The sequence below is a fragment of the Chlorocebus sabaeus genome, chromosome 10 (genome assembly GCF_047675955.1).
Source record: "Chlorocebus sabaeus isolate Y175 chromosome 10, mChlSab1.0.hap1, whole genome shotgun sequence".
Lineage (NCBI taxonomy): Eukaryota > Metazoa > Chordata > Mammalia > Primates > Cercopithecidae > Chlorocebus > Chlorocebus sabaeus.
In genome coordinates this window covers 2,296,481-2,316,978 of record NC_132913.1, presented here as the reverse complement: position 1 = coordinate 2,316,978, position 20,498 = coordinate 2,296,481, and the positions used below count along the sequence as shown (strand labels likewise).

General features: G+C 37.9%; 1 long non-coding RNA gene across 1 annotated transcript in view; it reads right to left on the bottom strand.

Moving 5' to 3' along the window:
- Window positions 1-18,078, bottom strand: part of LOC140712657 (uncharacterized) — a 76,545-nt gene extending 58,467 nt beyond the window's left edge. Inside the window, exons 1-2 of the long non-coding RNA XR_012094371.1 lie at window positions 17,911-18,078; window positions 14,372-14,409 (exon numbers count right to left, since the gene is read on the bottom strand). This is a non-coding gene — a long non-coding RNA (uncharacterized lncRNA). The remainder of the gene's footprint in view (window positions 1-14,371; window positions 14,410-17,910) is intronic.
- Window positions 18,079-20,498: the final 2,420 nt, after the last annotated feature.

Here is a 20,498-nt window from a genome sequence, read left to right as displayed (position 1 = left end):
TTGGTAATGCCATGACACCAATTTTGTTATATTTGTCAAGTTTGGTCTATTTCTCAAACACATTAAATTTTTAAAATTTTTTTCTAATTTTTAATAGCTTTAAGGATACAAATGGTCTTTGATTACATGGATGAATTGGATAGTGGTGAAGTCTACAATTGTAGTGCACCCATCTCCTTAGTAGTATACATTGTATCCTATTAATTTTATATCCTTTATTCCCCTGCAGTCTTCCCCCTTCTGAGTCTCCAATGTCCAGTATACCACCGTGTATGCCTTTGCATACCCTTAGCTTAGCTCCCATTTGTACGTGAGAACACGTGGTTTTGTTGTTGATTCCTGAGCTACTTCATTTAGAATAATGGCCTCCTCCATCAAGTTGCTGCAAAAAACATTATTTCATTCTTTTTTATGGTTAAGTAGTATTCCATGGAATATATATATATCACATTTTTGTTACTCATCAGTTGATGGGCACTTAATTCCGTATCTTTACATTTGTAAATTGTGCTCTGATAAACGTATGTGTGCAGTTGCCTTGCTGATATAATGACTTCTTTTCTTTTGAGTAGATACCCAGGAGTGGGATTGCGGGATTGGATGGTAGATCTAATTTAGTTCTTTGAGAAATCTACATACTGTTTTCCATAGAGATTGTACGAATTTACGTTCCTACCAGCAGTGTCTAAGCATTCTTTTTTCATCATATCCATGCCAACCTCTATTGTTTATTGACTTTTTATTAATTGCCATTCTGGCCAGGCTAAGGTGGTATCTCGCTGTAGTTTTAATTTGCATTTCCCTGATGATAAGTGATGTTGAGCATTTTTTCATATGTTTGTCGGCCATGTGTATATCTTCCTTTGAGAAATGTCTCTTCATGTCCTTTGCCCACTTTTTAATGACATCATTTTTTTTCTTGCTGAGTTCTTTGAGTTCCTTGTAGATTCTTGATATTAGTCCTTTGTTAGACGCTTAATTTGCAAATATTTTCTCCCATTCTGTAGGTTGTCTACTCTGGTAATTATTTCTTTTGCTGTGTAGAATATTTTTAGTTTACTTAAGTCTTATTTATTTATTTTCATTTTTGTTGCATTTGCTTTTGGAGTCTTAGTCATAAATTCTTTGCCTAGGCCAATGTCCAGAAGAGGTTTTCTGGGTTTTTCTTCTATAATTTTCTTCTATAATTTTTATGGTTTCAGGTCTTAGATTTAAGTCTTTAATTATCTGACGTCAATTTTTGTACATTGTGAGGGATAGGTATCTAGTTTCATTCTTCTACATGGGGCTATCCTATTTTCCCCCACACCATTTATTGAATAGCAGTTCTTTCCCCAATTTATGTTTTTTTTGTTTGTTTGTTTGTTTGGAGACTGAGTCTTGCTCTATTGCCCAGGCTAGAGTGCTGTGGCACAATCTCAGCTCACAGCAACCTCTGCCTCCTGGGTTCAAGCAATTCTCGTGCCTCAGCCTCCCAAGTAGGTGGAATTATAGGCACCTGCCACCATGCGTAGCTAATTTTTGTATTTTTTTAGTAGAGGAAGGTTTCATCATGTTAGCCAGTCTGGTCTCAAACTCCTGGCCTCAAGTGATCCACCCGCGTTGGCCTTCCACAGTGCTGGGATTGTAGGCTTGAGCCGCCAATTTGTGTTGTTATATACTTTGTAAAAGATCAGTTTGTTGTGAGTATTTGGCTTTATTTCTAGGTCCTCTGTTCTCTTCTGTTGGTCTATGTATCCACTTTTATACCAGTGCCGTGCTGTTTTGGTTACTATAGCCTTGTAGTATAATTTGAAGTCAGGTAATGTGATGCCTCCATATTTGTTCTTTTCGCTTAGGATTGCTTTAGCTAATTGGGCTCTTTGTTAGTTTTATATGAATTTTAGGATTATTTTTTCTAATTCTGTTAAAAATGATTTTGGTATGTTGATAGAAATTGCATTGAATATGTAGATTGCTTTCAGCAGTATGGTAATTTTCATGACATTGACCCTTCCAATCCATGAACATGGAATGTATTTTCATTTGTGTCATCTATGATTTCTTTCAGCAGTGTTTTGTAGTTATCTTCGTAGAGATCTGTTACATCCTTGGTTAAGTATATTGCTAGGTATTTTAACTTTTTGTAGCTATAGTAAGAGCGATTGAGTTCTTGATTTGATTATCAGCTTGGTCATTGTTGGTGGATAGCAGTGCTACTGATCTGTGTACATTGATTATGGAACCTGAGACTTTACTGAATTCACTTATCAGATCAGAGTCTTTGGAAGGAGCTTTTAAGGTTTTCTATGTAGAAGATAATATTGGCAAACAGATATAGTTTGACTTCCACTTTACCAATTTGGATGCCCTTTATTTCTTTTTCTCACCTTATTGCTCTGGCTAAGACTTCCAGTACTATGTTAACAGAAGTAATAAAAGTGAGCCTCCTTATCTCGTTCCAGTTCCCAGGGGATATGCTTTCAACATTTCCCCATTCAGTATGATGTTGGCTGTAGGATTGTCCTATGTGGCTTTTATTGTTTTATATAGCTTTTGTCTGCTAACTTTGGGTTTGGTGTGTTCTTGTTTCTCCAGTTTCTTTGAGGTATGTTTCTTCTATGCTTAGTTTGTTGAAGGTTTTAATCATAAAAGGATGCAGGATTTTATTGAATGTCTCTTCTGTGTCTATTTAGATGATAATACGGTTATTTTGTTTTTAATTCTGTTGATGTGATGAATCACATTTATTTATTTGTGTATATTGAACCATCCCTGCATCCCTGGAATGGAACCTATTTGGTCATGGTGAATTATTTTTTTATGTGCTGTTGGATTCAGTTTGCTAGTATTTTCTTGGAGATTCTTGCATCTATATTCATCAGAATTATTGGTCCTTGGATTTCTTTTGTTATGTCATTTCCTGGCTTTGATATCAGGGTCATACTGGCTTCATAGAATGAGTTAGGGAGGAGTCCCTCCTTGGTATTTTGGAATAGTGTCAGTAGAATTGTTACCAATTCTTTGAACATCTTGTAGAATTTGCCCGTGAATCTGTCTGGCCCTGGGCTTTTTGTTGTTGTTGTTGTTGTTGTTGTTGCTGCTATTGGCAGTTTTATTTTTATTACTAATTCAGTCTCACTGCTTGTTATTGATCTGTTCAGAATTTCAATTTCTTCCTAATTCAGCTAGGAGGAGAGTATTGTATGTTTCCAGGAATTTATACATTTCTTCTAGTTTTTCTAGTTTGTGTGTGTAGAGGTGTTCATGGTAGTCTCAAATTAGCTTTTGTATTTCTGTGGTGTCAGTTGTAATGTCTGCATTTTCATTTCTAATTAGGCTTATTTGAATCTTCTCTCTTCTTGGTTAATCTAGCTAGTGGTTTATCAATTTTATCTTTTTAAAGAAGCCGCTTGTTGCGTTATTAATCTTTTCTAATTTTTTGGTTTCAATTTTATTTGGTTAGGTCCTTATCTTGTTATTTCTTTTTTTCTGGCTAGCTTTGGGTTTGGTGTGTTCTTGTTTCTCTAGTTTCTTGAGGTATGATGTTACGTTGTCAGTTTGCAGTCTTCCAGACTTTTTTCAGGTAGTTGTCTAGTGCTATAAACTTTCCTCTTAGCACTGCTTTTGCTGAGGTTTTGATAACTTGTATTATAGTTATAATTTATTTTGAAAAAATTTTAAATTTCCGTCTTGAATTCATTGTTAACCCAAATGTCAGTCAGGATTAGATTATTTAATTTCCAGGTATTTGTGATATTTTGAGGGTTCCTTTTTGAATTGATTTTTAGTTTTATTCCTGTGTGCTCTGAAATACCAGTAAGGTGGTGTCACATTGTGGTTTTGATTTGCATTTCTCTAATGATTAGTGATGTTGAGCATTTTTTCATATGTTTGTTGGCCATTTGTATATCTTCTTTTGAGAATTGTCTGTTCATGTCCTAAGCCCACTTTTTAAAGGGAATGTTTGTTTTTTTTTCTTGCTGATTTGTTTAAGTTCTTTGTAGATTCCAGATATTAGTCCTTTGTCAAATGTGTAGGTTGCAGAGATTTTCTCTTTCCATGGGTTGTCTGTTTACTCTGCTGATTTTTTTTTCTGTGCAGAGCTTTTTAGTCTCATCTATTTATCTTTGTTTTTGTTGCATTTCCTTTTGGGCTCTTGGTCATAAAGTCTTTGCCTAAGCCAATGTCTAGAAGGGTTTTTCCAATGTTATCTTCTAGAATTTTATGGTTTTAGGTCTTAGATTTAAATCTTTGATCCATCTTGAGTTGATTTTTGTATAAGGTGAAATATGAGAATCCAGTTTTATTCTTTTACATTTGCCAATTACCCCAGCCATTTTATTCTTTTACATGTGCCAATTACCCCAGCCATTTGTTGAATAGGGTGTCCTTTCCCTGCTTTATGTTTTTGTTTGCTTTGTTGAAGATCCGTTGACTGTATTTGGCTTTATTTCTGGGTTCTATATTTTGTTTCATTGGCCCATCTGCCTGTTTTTATACCAGTACCAGAATGTTTTAGTAACTATGGCTTTAGAGTATAGCTTTAAGTTAGGTAATGTAATGCCTCCAGATTTGTTATTTTTGCTTAGTCTTGCTTTGGCTATGCAGGCTCTTTTCTGGCTCCATATAAATTTTAAGATTGTTTTTCCTCGTTCTGTGAAGAATTATGGTGGTATTTTGATGGGAATTGCATTGAATTTTGTAGATTGCTTTTGGCAGTATGGTCATTTTTACAATATTGATTCAATCCATCCATGAGCATGGAATATGTTTCCATTTGTTTGTGTCAGTTATGATTTTATTCAGCTGTGTTGTTTTAGTTTTCCTTGGAGAGGTCTTTCACCTCCTTGGTTAAGCATATTCCTAAGTAATTTATTTTTTTTTTCAGCTATCATAAAAGAAATTGAGTTCTTGATTTGATTCTCAGCTTGGTTGCTGTTGGTGTATAGCAGGGCTACTGATTTGTGTACATAATTTTGTATCCTGAAATTCTGCTGAATTCGTTTACCAGTTCTAGTAGCTTTTTAGATGAGTCTTTAGGGTTTTCTAAGTATACAACCAAGTCATCAGCTGATGTGGTTTGGCTCTGTGTCTCCACCCAAAGTTCATCTTATAGCTCCCATAATTCCCACCTGTTGTGGGAGGGACCCAAAGGGAGATGATTGAATTATGGGGGCAGGCCTTTTTGTGCTGTTCTCATAGTAGTAAGCAATTCTCACAAGACCTGATGGTTTATAATGGGAAACCCATTTTGCTGGGCGCTCATTCTCTCTTTCCCTGCTGCCATCCGTGTGAGATGTGACTGTCTCTTCCTTGCCTTCCACCATAATTGTGGGACTTCCCTAGCCATGTGGAACTGTAAGTCCAATTAAACCTCTTTCTTTTGTAAATTACCCAGTGTCGGGTATGTCTTTATCAGCAGCATGAAAATGGACTAATACATCAGCAAACAGTGACAGTTTGACTTCCTCTTTACCATTTTGGATACTTTTGATGTCTTTCTCTTCTCTGGTTGCTAAGGCTAGGACTTCCAGTACTATGCTGAATAGAAGTGGTGAAAGTGGGCATCCTTGTTAAACCATTGCAGTTCTCAGGAGGAATTCTTTCAATTTTTCCCCATTCAGTATATAATGTTGGCTGTGGGTTTCTCATAGATGGCTTTTATTACCTTAAGGTATGTCCCTTCTATGCCAATTTTGCTGAGGGCTTTAATCATAAAGGGTGCGGATTTCATCAAATTCTTTGCGTCTATTGAGATGATCATGTGATTTTTGTTTTTAAGTCTGTTTATGTGGTGTATCACATTTACTGACTTGTGTGTGTTAAAACATCCCTGCATCCCTGGTATGAAACCCACTTGATCATGGTGGATTATCTTTTTAATATACTGTGGGATTCACTTAGCTAGTATTTTGTTAAGGAGTTTTGCATCTATGTTCATAAGGGATATTGGTCTCGAGTTTTATTTGTTGTTATGTCCTTTCCTGGTTTTGGTGTTAGGGTTAATACTGGTTTCATAGAATAATTTAAAGAGGACTCCCTCTTTCTCTATCTTTTGGAGTAGTGTCAATCAAACTGTGAATCTGTCTGGTCTTAAACTTTTTTGGTTGTTGTTGGTAACTTTTTAATTACCATTTCAATATCGCTGCTTGTTATTGGTCTATTCAGAGTTTCTATTTCTTCCTGTTCTAATCTAGGAGGATTATATACTTCCAGGAATTTATCCATCTTCTCTAGTTTTTCTAGTTCATGCAAGTAAAGGTGCTTATAGTAGCCTTGAATAATCTTTTTTATTTCTGTAATATTGGTTGTAACATCTGTTGTTTCATTTCTAATTGAGCTTATTTGGATCTTCTTTCTTCTTTTCTTGGTTAATCTCACTAATAGTCTATCACTTTTTTCAAAGAAGTAGCTTTTTGTTTTATTTGTTTTTGTATTTTTCCTTGTTTCAATTTTATTTAGTTCTGCTCTGATCTTGGTTATTTATTTTCTTCTGCTGGATTTGGATTTGGTTTGTTCTTGTTTCTGTAGCTCCTTGAGGTGTTACCTTAGATTATCCATTTGTGCTCTTTCAGACTTCTTCATGTAGGCATTTAATACTATGAACTTTCCTGTTAGTGCTGCTTTTGCTGTATCCCAGAAGTTTTGATAGGTTGTATCACTATTATTGTCTAGTTCAAGAAAATGTTTAATTTCCATCTTGATTTCATTGTTAAACAAATGATCATTCAGGAGCAGTTATTTAGTTTCCATATATATAATATGCATGGCTTTGAGGTTTCCTTTTTGAGTTGATTTCCAATTTTATTCCACTGTCGTCTGAGAGAGTACTTGCTATAACTTTGATTTTCTTAAATTTGTTGAGACTTGTTTTGTTGCCTATTATGTGGTCTATCTTGGAGAATGTTCCAAGTGCTGATAAATAGAATGTATATTCTGCAGTTGTTGGGTAGAATGTTCTGTAAGTATCTGTGAAGTTCATTTGTTCCAAGGTATAGTTTAAGTCCATTGTTTCTTTGTTGAATTTCTGTCTTGATGACCTGTCTAGTGCTGTCAGTGGAGTATTGAAGTCCCCTACTATTATTGTGTTGCTAGCAGTCTATCTCATTTCTTAAGTCTAGTAGTAATTGTTTTTGTAAATTTGGAAGCTTCAGTGTTAGGTGCATATATATTTAGGATTGTGATATTTTCCTGTTGGACTAGTCCTTTTTTCATTATATAATGTCCCTATTTGTCTGTTGCTTTAAAGCTTGTTTAGTCTGACATAAGAATAACTACTCCTGTTTGCTTTTGGTATCCATTTTGCATGGAATATCTTTTTCCACTCTTTCCCTTAAGTTTATGTGAGTCCTTATGTGTCAAGTGAGTTTCTTGAAGACAGCAGTTACTTGGTTGGTGAATTCTTGTCCATTCTGCCATTCTGTATCTTTTAACTGGAGCATTTAGGCCATTTACATTCAATGTTAATATTGAGATGTGAGGCACTAGTCTATTCATCGTGCTATTTATTGCTGGATACCTTTTTTTTTCATTGTGTTGTTGTTTTATAGGTGTTGTGAGATTTATGTTTTAAGAAGATTCTATTTTGGTGTAATTTCAAGGATTTGTTTCAAGATTTAGAGCTCCTTTTAGCAGTTCTTGTAGTGCTGGCTTGGTAGTGGAAAATTCTCTCAGCATTTGTCTGAAAAATACTGTATCTTTCCTCATTTTGAAGCTTAGTTTCACCGAATACAAAATTCTTGGTTAATAATTGTTTTGTTTAAGGAGGCTAAAGATAGGACACCAATCTTTTCTAGCTTGTAGGGTTTCTGCTGCGAAATCTGCTGTTAATCTGGTATGTTTTCCTTTATGGGTTACCTGATGCTTTTGCCACACAGCTCTTAAGGTTCTTTCTTTGGTCTTGACTTTAGATAATCTGATGACTATGTGCCTAGGCAATGATCCTTTTGTGATGAATTTTCCAGATGTTCTCTGAGCTTCTTGTATTTGAATGTCTAGATCTCTAGCAAGGCTGGGGAGCTTTTCCTCAATTATTCCCTCAAATTTGTTTTCCAACCTTTTAGATTTCTCTCCTTCCTCAGCAACACCAATTATTCTTAGGTTTGGTCATTTAACATAATCCCAAACATCTTAGAGGCTTTGTTCCTTTTAAAAATCCTTCTTTGTCTTTGTTAGATAGGATTAAATCAAAAGCCTTGTTTTCAAGCTCTGTAATTCTTTCTTCTACTTGTTCAATTCTCTTGCTGAGACTTTCCAGTGCATTTTGCAATTCTGTAAGTGTGTGTGTCCTTCATTTCTAGAACTTGTTATTGCTTTTTATTTATGCTCTGTATTTCACTGGAGATTTTTCCATTCGTGTCCTGTATCCGTTTTTTTAAACTTTAAGTTGGACTTCACCTTTCTCTTACCTCCTTGACTGGCCTAGTAGTTGACTTTCTGAATTCTTTTTCTGGCAATTCAGAGATTTCATCTTGGTTTGGATCCATTGCTGGCAAGCTAGTGTGATCTTTTTGGGGGGTGTTAAAGAACCTTGTTTTGTCATATTACCAGAATCATTTTTCTGGTTCCTTCTCATTTGGGTAGACTGTTTCAGAATTAAGATCTGGGACTCAAGGGCTGCTGTTCAGATTCTTTTGCCCTTTGGGATCCTCCCATGATGTCTTCTTCTGTCCTTTCCCTTAGGGATGGGGCTTCCTGAGAGCTGAACTGAGTATTATTTCTCTTCTGGGTCTAGCCACCCATCAGAGCTACCCTAGTAGCAGTAGCAGGCCCTAGGCTGCTACTAGTGAATGTGTGCAAAGAGTCCTATGATATGACCCATATTCAGGTCTCTCAGGCATGGATAACAGCACCTGCTCCAGAGGAGGTAGCAAGGAAGTGATATGGTCTCTATGAAGGTCCTTGGTTGTATTTTTGTTAAGTGCACTGGGTTTTTTGTGTGTGTTGGTTGGCCTCCAGGGAGAAGGTGGTGCTTTCAAGAGCACATCAGTTGCAGTAGTATAGGGAGGATCAGGTGATGGGTGGGGCCATAGAGCACCTAAGAGATTATGTCGTTTTTGAAGTTCCTTGGTTGTCCTATAGAGCCTACAGCAGCAATCTACCTCCTTGAAAGGGTCTGTGGATTATCTTGCTGTTGTTGCCTTAAAGTCTGTTTTATTTTATATAAAAATAGCTACTCCTACTCTCTTGTGGTTCCCATTTGTCAAGTAAAATATTTTTCCACCCCTTTACCTTGAGTCTATAAGAATACTTACATGTTAGATATGTCTCCTGAATACAGCATATATTTTGTTTCTGATGTTTCATCCATTCTGCCAATCTGTGTCTTTTAAGTGGAGCATTTAGACCAGTTCCAATGTTAATGTTGACACATGAGGTGCTATTCCAGTCATCATGTTGATTGTTGCTTAGTGAGTTTATTTTCTTCAATGTGTTATTATTTTTAGAAGTCCTGTGAATTTTGTGCTTTTAGGAGTTTCTATTCTGATACACATCAACCTCCTGTTTTAACATGTTTAACTCCTTTTAAGATGTCTTGTAGGGCTGGGCTAGTATTGACAAATTCCCCTCTGCAGATGCTTGCCTGATAAATACTTTATTCAATTTTTTATGAAACTTAGTTTTGGTGGGTACAAAAATTCTTGGCTGAAGGTTTTTCGGTTTAAGGAGAATAAAGATAAGAACCCAATTTCTTCTGTCTTGCAAGGTTTCTACTGAGAAGCCTGCTGTTAGTCTGATAGGTTTTCTTTTAGGAGTTACCTCTTGCTTTTGTCTCACTGTTCTTAGAATTCTTTCCTTTACATTGACTTACACTGACTGATAATTATATGACTTAATGATGTCTTTTTTGCAGTAAGTCTTCAAGGAGTTCTTTTTGCTGCTTGTATGTTGATGTTTAAATCTCGAACAAAGTCAGGGATGTTTTCCTCAATTATTCCCTCAAGTAGGCTTTCCAAAGTTTTAATTTTTCTCCTCCTACAGAAGAAAAAATACCTATAATTCTTAGGTCTGGCTATTTTATATAATCCCATATTTCTTGGTGACTTTGTTCATTTATTTTAATTCCTTTTTCTTCATTTTTGTCTGGTTAATTCAAAGCCTTGTACTCAAGCTATGAAATTGTTTCTTCTACTTGGACTAGTCTGTTAAAACTTTCCACTGCATTGAGTAGTTTCCTAAATGTATCTTTCATTTCCAGAAGTTCTCATTGTTTTTTTATTTAAAATATGTATATTTTAGAAACATTTTTATTCATATCCTAAATCATTTAAATTTCTTTATGTTGGTTTTCATCTTCATCTTGTATCTTCTTGAATAACTTAGTAATCAATCTTTTGAATTATTTATCTGGTATTTCAATGATTTTATCTTGGTTTGGATCCACTGTTTGAGTTAGTGTGATCTTTTGGGGGTATTATAGAACCCTGCTTTTTCATATTGCCGGAATTATTTTTCTGGTTCCTTCTCATTTGGATAGACTATTCTAATTATTTTTCAATTTATTTTTTATTCAATTGGGTTTTCTTGATTTTTCTTTTTTCCCCCTTGAGGATGTGATTTTAATGCGTATAGTTGAATGTCACCTAGCTTTGGCTCGGGATGCTTGCAGTTAAAAAGGTTCCATATGAGTTCCTTAGATATAGAGAGTGTTTGTGCAGCGGCTTTCTCGGATGCTGTTTGCAGGAGTGATGCTGCTGGGTGTGTGGGCTGTGGCTCAGTATCTCCTGTCAGGAGTTCTCCATCTTGTTCACAGTTTAGGATGCTGCCTGACACTCTCTTCAAAAGCTCTGTGATTTCATTCAGGTTTTCTGTTATGTTTCTGTGTTGTTTCTTGGACAGGAGTTTACAGTATGAATCTCTACACACTATTTTGTCTTTCTAAGTGGGAGATGCATGCTAACAATGCCCCCAGTCTTCCATCTTGACACGTCAAAGTTTATAAAATAATTTCACATGTTCTCAAATCTGTTTATATTTATTTCAGTTGCACTGTGTTAATTAATGTGTTTATTTCCCATCCAGGCCCCCATAACAACCTATTTTATCATTCTGTCCTCAGTTTTCATATGTGAATGTACATACACACACACACACACACACACACACACACACATACATACATACACACCTACTCATCAAACTAATGTAGTCTTCTCATCTCTGTCTTTTGAAAAAGGCTAGAAGCAATAACACCACAGCAACAGTGGGTAGCCTGAGCAGCCTTAGCAGCTAGCTTGGTTTCTAAATCCAATATTGTATTAAGAGGAAACAGAGCTCTTGGAAGAAATGGCTCTTTGAATATCTTGGACAAGGAAAGTGCCAAAAGAGTTTGAGAGACCCTGTGCAAGAAAACAAGGAAATATTCAAAGACTAATAGGTACATGTCAACAGGACATAAGGGCCACATTGAACAGGCTTCCATTTGCCAAATTTGAAATAATTTGAGTTTTAAAAAAATCTACAGTTTTTGCAAAAATAGCTCTTAGAAGATAGCATATTAACTAGAAATTATTAATCCATAATGACAATCAAAAATACAGAAGAAAAACAGATTTTCCATCATTTCAAGTATTTATAATAATTCTTTACTCCTAAAATTGATATTTAAAGGGAAAACAGTAAGAATTTATGTGACTTTTTTTTTTGAGCAGTTAAAATTTATTTTCAGTTGATGTAGGAAGGCTCTTCTTTATAGAAAAATACTGGCTAATAACTACAGATAGAATGATAAAAGTTAAAGTATGTTTTCGACATCAGGCTAGGATTATTAATAAATGCCAAAACAATTTATTTAAATATTAGTAAAATGATGTATATTTGCATTTGCATAACATCAAAGTATATATTTTCAATAAAAGAAGATCTAATTGTCACTATATTAACCAAATAATTAACCAAGCATCACTTTCAGTGGGACAAACTAAGGTAACACTGATACTAATGTGATACAATATGAAGGACACATCAACTATAAAAAATGTGCCAACAATATGTAACCCAAATAGAACCAAGCCTCTAGGCTAACTTTTTCTGTAAACACAGGGGATAGTGGAAGAAGAGGTAGATTACATCACTAAAACAATTGGAAAAATATAAAATGTGTGCATTCTACATTAAATGGTCCAGTTTTATTAAAAAGGGCAGACATGAATAAAAAGAGGAAAAACTTACTACTACATATTGAATTAGATTAAAGATACAAGACACTGAAATGCAATGTTCAAGTCTTAATTGGATCCTAGTTTGAAAGTAAACAACTATAAAAGGATATATTTGGAAAACTGAAAAAATTTGGATAAGGAATAGTTATTAGTTTACATTAGAGAACGATGGCTACTTTTTTATGGTATGATAATGGTATTTTGATGATGTAAGAGAATGTCCTTATTTGCAGAAAAAACCTAATTTGGGGGTAAAGTGTGTTGATATATTCACACGACCATTGCACATGAGCCTTTGAGCAATCTAGATCCATACCAGGCTGGATTAATTCCTCATCTCTGTACACACCATCATCTTCCCTTTTCACAGTGTCTTCTGTGTAGATGGATGGCTAGAGTGTCTTCATTCCTCTGGAAGATGCCTGACTATCTTTTAAAACCCTCACCAAACCCTCTCCTATGAAGTTAGTCCTGCCTTCCTCAGGGAATGGTGGTTGCCATTAACCACGTGATCCCAAAACACATTGAACATATTTCTGTTGTAGGATGTACTACACTGGGAACTCCTTCAAGATACGAGCTCTATTTTATTTACCGTATTTACCTTTATAGTCTAGCCCCTTGCAGACTGCTCAGCAGTATGTGCATGGCAAGTGTAAAATGGTAAAATGCATAAAAAATAAATGAATGACAAAACTGGAGCTTCAGATGTTTGTGTGACTTATCAATAGTAATACAGCAGACAGTATAGTTAATAGTGAAACTGACCCAATTGTCCCGTAGAGCTGATGTCTTTGAATAAATATAGAAATTACTCCTCCTGGCCTTAAAACTTGAGAAAGTTACATTTGTTTTTATCTGAGTTCTTTCCTCTGGAAACCAACCTTCAGGCCTCCCAGATAGTATGAAGAAGCTGAAACTCACTACATCACTGCATTTAGCCAGACCTTTCACCCATCATGACTAACTGACAACCTGCTTTTTGTTGACCAACTCCTCTTCCTTTCTCCTTCCTAATTCCTGTTTTTCCATGCATGGTTTCACTTCTTCCCTGCTACATAAAATCCTAATTTTAGTCAGTCAGGGAGATTGGTGTGAGACTGATCTCCCATTTCCTTAGCTGCAGCACCCAACTAAAGCCTTCTTCCTTGGCAATACTCATTGTCTCCATTGTTGACTTTCTGTGTGGCAAACAGCAGGACCTAAACCAAATCCTTGGTGTTTCAGGCACAGATTTTGGTTGCCTGACTGGGAATGCATTACTTCTGGCTCAGCGAAAGGGTGCTGGGAGTCTCAGAAGCTCTCCTGAGTAGCTGCCTACCCAATTTTGGTTGGAGATGCATTTCAGGCTCTCTGGCCCCACTGCTGCTGGTCCCAACTATGTTCCTGATTGCCCAGGAAAAACAACCTTTGAAATTTGACATTTGCACTCATATAGGTGAGTGTTGTTTGTGGGCCCAGAGAGCAGGATCTGCTTCTGTCAATTTGGGAAATTTTTAAAGGCATGGTCATTTGCAGGTTGAACAAGCCCAGCTTACTGAGAGGAAAGCATACTGACTGTTTCAGTTTTTGAGAAATTTGACTAATTAACACTGCTCATTGCTAAAGTTCTTAGTCTTGATGAAGATAAAGTAAGAAATATAGTAAAGGAGTGCATTAGCTGTTTGGCAGTTCTTTTTTAATATAGTTAAGCATGAACCCAGATTTAGCATGGGGCCAAATTGTACATCCAAGCTTGCTTTTTTTCACGCTGTACTTGTTCTGCATAGACAGCACGAGCATTAAAGCACTTACTGGTCATGTATCTAAGTGAATTTCTCAATTGCACAACATATTTAGTGGTATTTGAGGACTTAAAGATATTAAATTGTATATCGGGAACAAAATATCCATCATGTGTTTTCTTCATATTCTGGGTAACACTGTAGCCTCCAAGGTAAACTGAGTAGAGAAAAATTTGTGTCTGTTTTTTTTGTTTTTGCTTCTAACTTGTATGTATTAGCTGTTCTTTGGGCTTTACTTATATATACATATATAACCATTGATTTTTTTTTAGTTTGTAATGGAAGGCTTCTACCTGGTTCTATGAATAGTCATTTTTTGTTTCTCATACATTTCCAACAGTTCACCATTTGTTCTACTTATCTGAAGTTCCTAAGCTACCTTTGTCAAGCTTTCAAAATTGATACATGGCACAAGATATTTAAAATCTGATTGGTTTTGCTTACCTCTGATGATCTTGAGAACTGTAAGAGCTTGAAGGTTCCTAGTGAAAAATTACATAAAACACTTATGTTTAAAAGTTCTGAACAGAAATAGTGCATTATATGTTTTGTTATTTGGAAAAGTGGGTGATAGTTAAATGGTGCTTGTTTCCAAGGTAATTCAGTTCAATCAGTAACTTGAGTTTGTTTCAGGTCTTTTCCTGCAGTGAGGAAAACCTGTGATGTGGGTACAAAGTTTGAATGTTCAGGAAAGATTTGGCTTTGCCCTTAAAGAAATCATAGGGGTTGGGATTTCTCTCAAACTATGTGAGTTGTGTTGGCCATTATTAAAATTAAGTGGCATTCACTTGGATTAAGTAGTAATAAAAATGTGAGACTTTCTAGTGATTTTTGATCCCAAGCTGTCCCACTGTTGGGCCTTCATGTGTGTACTTGAAAACAGATACGCACAAGTGTGTGGCACTGGTTTGAAGATTCTGGTGGTGAAAGTTACCTAATCAGTTGTCAGTACTATATCCAGAAACCAATCTTAGAAATATTTCAAAGGATGATACTCTTTTAAAATAGCTGAAATTTCTGTGTGCCTACTCTCACTTTGCTCCTGTTTTGCTGTATAATATTTAAATGAAAGGAGATTATTTATCCTCATACTGAATTTCCAAGAGTGATATTTACTTTTACCATTTTTTAAATGGTGGAGAAAAAAGTTAGTTGTCTTACTTTGGTAAGTTTAGCATAGGGCCTATTACATATTTGATGCTTTTGGTCACAGTTCTGTCACTAGAATGCTAGCAATTAGATATATCCAAGGAGTAACCTAACCACTTTAATACAGTGGTTTTAAGTGCTGCAGATGGTAACTACTGGACACCAAATAACAGTGTTCTAATTTGTGACATGTTAGAGAAAATGATAGGACTTTCTGTGGTATAAATGTCCTAATAACTAATCCTTGTGCTGTTAAGTTACAGGGCTTTGACTCCTGGGTTGGAAAAATGCACCTACTCCTGCTACATCTTGAGTATTTATCTTTGTGAAAGTCTCATTTTCAGACCCAGGAGAAGATGACAATCAAAAGCAACTGCTTTTATGAGACACAGGGCCAGAAATTAAAACCACTGAATCCCTCTAGGGACTATCACATAAGAGGTGGGCACGAGATTGTAAGGGCCACTTTTGAGGGATAAAATTAGTTCAAAGTTTTTCTATAAATTAAACATTAATATCAAAAGCACATTGATGCAAGACCATCTGGGTTCTTGTGTTGGAATAACAGGATTTTCTTGGAGTGTTGATCTGCTCTTTAACAGAAAGTTATAAAAGTTTATGAAAGTTTTATGGAAATCATACCTTATGGTCAAACTGATTAAAACTAGATACATTTGTTTACAAGGTTTAATTAACACTAGCTTTTAACATTAATGATACACCATACCAACATAAAATATGGTTTTGTCTTTTGAACAAAATATTTGTGTAATATTAATAAGAGATAAAAGATTTTTGTTTAGCTTTTGAGGAAACTGCAGGGGAAAAAAGAAGGACAGAGAGACATTTAGTTGGCCTCATGCTGTCTCTGTTAGGTCTTATTGTCTGGAAAACTGAGTCTGCTCTCTATCAAAAGGTAAAACTTTTAGTTTTATCATTTTGACTTGGCATATTAGAATTATGCAGGAAGCACTGTCAAATCTGAGGTGGTGTTTAACTTCTTTTGGGTTATATTTATATAGATGTGATGTTAATATGCATTCCAGAATTGTATGAATTCCTAAAATTCTGATGTCTTAATATATGTTGTCAGTAATAATTATGATTATGTTAAATTGTTGCATGACACAGATAACCAATTTTCCTTGTCCACTGTGTCTTTATGGCTGTCTTAAGATGTTTGTTATCTGCAATTGTTTACATGCTTTCATTCTTCTCGAAAAGTGACTTATCAGCTACAGTCTTGCTTCTTGGCGGGAGTCCATGCAAATGACTCTTGAACATAGGTTTCCGACAACTTTGGAAACTGTGCCATTGAATTAGAGAGAAAACTTCCAGGACACTAGTTGAAAGGCTAGTATGTTCATAAAGATTGTTAACCCAATATGAAGCAGACCAGGAGCTGATTGCATGGATTGAACTAATAGAGGAGTAAAATAATTTTATGGCTTTTCAAAAATTTGAAACATTGCTGCCTTTAATAACCGAGTAGGATACACTTTTGCAAACAGAATTTGGGGCACATTTCTCTCTATGCCTAATTTCTTCAAAATTCATAAACTATTTGTGAATATTTTTAATTCATGGCAATGTGATTCTCTGTGTTAAGTTCAGTAAGAATCTGTTTTCTTGTATAATGGGATGCAATTGGAGGAAGTAGTTATTTTCCCAGGGCTTTGACTAAAATGACGTTGTGAGAGGTTCCAGCAAAGACAGTTTCAGAGAACCTACATGGACCATGATTCTTGTTGCACTTTGTGCTGGTAATCAGGCCAAGTGTATGGGATTGAAGCTTATTTTGTAGGCAGGTTGGTCCTGCTATGATTTGTCTTTAGCAGACTTGGGGGACTAGAGAAAGAAAGACTGTGCTTCAGAAGAAAACTATAGTATTAGATTAACTTTTGATTCCTGGGTGGCCACATGGTCACCCATGATACGGAGCTGACCATAACACCCCCTGTCAGCATGAAGCAGCTGGAAATATTGATACCAGATTCTGCATGATTGAGGAGTTTATAAATAGAAAAGCAGGGACTGAAACGAATCCAATTGTCCCATAGAGCTGATGTTTATGGTTTCTTTGAATAAACACAGAAATTGATCCTCCCAGTCTTAAAACTTGAGAAAGTTACATTTATCTTATCTGGCTTCCTGTCTCAGGAACCAACTATCAGGCCTCCCAGATAGTATCATGGAGCTGAAACTCCCCATATTACTGCATTTCCACAATGAAACACCGGAGCCCTCACCCACTAAGATTGCCTAACTGACCACTTGCTCCTGTTGACCAGCTCCTCTTCCTTACCCCTCCCTAATTTCTGTTTTCCCACATGTGGTTACATTTCTTCCCTGCTATATAAGCCCCTAATTTTAGTCAGTCAGGAAGATGGATATGAGACTGATCTCCTGTATTTTTGGTTGCAGCACGTAATCAAAACCTTCTTCCTTGGCAATACTCATTGCCTTAATGATTAGCTTTCTGTGTGGTGAGCAGCAGCATCTGACCCAACCCCTGTCCTTTTGGTAGCAGTAGTAGAAACTCAGACTCCAGGCTCCTGTCTACTGTGGCTGATATAATGTAGTTTTAAACACATGCTCACATCATGCTAGGCACAAGCAGGTATGCATTTCCCAGCCTCACTGTAGCTATGCTGGGCTTATGTAATTGGACTGAACTGATAAGTCACTTCTAGGCTTAATTCCTGAAACTGGCTTTCATGATCCTCACTTCTTTCTGTTCTTACTGCAGTGATCTTAGAGGGTGTGTTTCAAAGGGAATAATAGTTTCAAGGTAGAAGAGGGTACCCTACATAAGACCGACTTGAATAACAAACCTTTGATAGGTGACAAAGTGCTAGCAGCCCTCACTCTCAGCGCCTCCTCGGCCTCAGCCTCCACTCTGGCGGCCCTTCAGCCTGCCGCGGAGCCCCTCCCTCTGCTTGCCGGGAGGTGTGGAGGGAGAGGCGCGGGCGGGAACCGGGGCTGCCCGCTGCGCTCGCCAGCCGGTGTGAGTTCCCGCGGGGCGCGGGCTCGGGTCCCCCACAGAGAGCCAGAGGCCAGCACCGCCTGCCCAGGGCAGTGAGGGGCTTAGCACTGGGGCCAGCAGCTGCGGAGGTAGTGCCAGGTCCCCCAGCAGTGCCAGCCCGCCGGCGCCGCAAAGTCTCCCGGGGCCCTAGCTGCCTCCCTGCGGGGCAGGGCTCGGGACCTGCAGCCCGCCATGTCTGAGCTCCTCCCCCTGCCGTGGGCTCCTGCGAGGCCTGAGCCTCCCCGACAGGCGCCGCCCCCTGCTCAGTGGCCGCGGGTCCCATCAACAGCGCAAGGGCTGAGGAGTGCGGGCGCTGCTGGGGACTGGCTGGCAGCTCCGCCTGCAACCCTGGTGCAGGATCCACTGGGTGAAGCCAGCTGGGCTTCTGAACTGGATGGGGACTTGGAGAACTTTTATATCCAGCGGGAGGATCCTATGTGCACCAATCAGCACTCTGTATCTAGCTCAGGGTTTGTGAACATGTATCTAGCTAACCTAGTGGGGACTTGGAGGACTAGCAGTCTGACTCTGTGTCTAGCTCAAGGATTGTAAATGCACCAATCAGCACTCTGTGTCTAGCTCAAGGATTGTAAATGCACCAATCACCACTCTGTCTAGCTCAAGGTTTGTAAATACACCAATTGGTACTCTGTATCCAGCTAACTCTGTATCTAACTGACTAGCACTCTGTGACTCTGTCTAGCTCAAGGATTGTAAGCCTACCAGTCAGCACTCTGTCGAAATGGACCAATCAGCTCTCTGTAAAATGGACCAATCAGCAGGATGTGGGTGGGGCCAGATAACGGAATAAAAGCAGGCTGCCCAAGCCAGCCAGCGGAAAGCAGCTGTGGTCGCATTTCGCAGTGTGGAAGCTTTGTTGTTTACCTCTTTGCAGTAAATCTTGTTGCTGCTCACTCTGGGTCCACCTTGTCTTTATGAGCTGTAACACTCACTGGAAAGGTTTGCAGCTTCACTGCTGAAGCCAGCGAGACCACGAACTCACCAGGAAGAACAAACAACTCTAGATGTCCTGCCTTTAAGAGCTGTAACACTCATCACGAAGGTCTGTAGCTTCACTCCTGACAGGAGACCACGAACCCAACAGAAGCAAGAAGCTCCAGACGTATCTGAACGTCTGGGGGAACAAACTCCGGACAGTCCATCTTTAAGAACTGTAACACTCACGTGAGGTCCGTGGCTTCATTCTTGAAATCAGTGAGACCAAGAACCCACCACTTCCGGACACACCTTGCTGTTAAGCCACTGACACTTGGAAATTGGTTTATCCCTGTAGCGTTAGGTATTATATCCTGATTAATAACCATCTCATATTCCTTTTAGTGCAGCAATTAGGAGACATCATCAACCACCACCTGCCAAAATGAGGAAACGCACCCATCTTTCTGCGTGGACACTTGCAGAATGGGTGAATTGGGAAAAGAGGAACTGGTACAGACAAGACGATGGGGCTCCAATTCGACTGTACAGAGAGGTATAGAAAGTGGAGGCTGGAGAGTGCTGAAGACAAAAGATCATGGGAACCAGAGGTCTTAGAACATTTAGCCAACCTTCCCTTCTATTCTCCTTCCCTTTTTATCAATGTATTGAATATTTTTGTGTAATGAGTCTGGGCAGTTTTAGGCATGGCACATAGGATCAGGGTGCTGTGAGAAAGTTTCTCTCTTTCTTTTTTTTTTTTTTTTTTTGAGAAGGAGTCTCGCTCTGTCGCCCAGGCTGGAGTACAGTGGCCGGATCTCAGCTCACTGCAAGCTCCGCCTCCCGGGTTCACGCCATTCTCCTGCCTCAGCCTCCGGAGTAGTTGGGACTACAGGCGCCCGCCACCTCGCCCGGCTAGTTTTTTTTTTGTATTTTTTTAGTAGAGACGGGGTTTCACTGTGTTAGCCAGGATGGTCTTGATCTTCTGACCTCGTGATCCGCCCGTCTCAGCCTCCCAAAGTGCTGGGATTACAGGCTTGAGCCACCGCGCCCGGCCAAGTTTCTCTCTTTCTTTTCTGGGGACTTTTGAGATCACAGTGTCCAGTATTTGCCAGACAACTAAGAGACTCCTCACTACTCACCACGTGTCAAATACAAGTCCAAGGATTGAGTTAACACAAAGTGAAGAATTTATAGAATAAAAAGGAATTAAAAGTCAACTCAGATAATTTAGAGAAGCAAATGTAGTTAACCTTTTGTAATACAGAAAAATTTTAAAATTATTTGTAAAGTACAAGAACATATAAATATAGCTAGAATTAATGCCCACTTTCTGTGCATGTAGTACTTATATTTACAGTTACCATGGAAACAATTTAGAAATTAGTAAAAATCAAGTAAATGGAAGGCAGATGCTGACAGCCAGGTGGTATTTCTCCGTTGGAGTGGGAGGTTACAGAT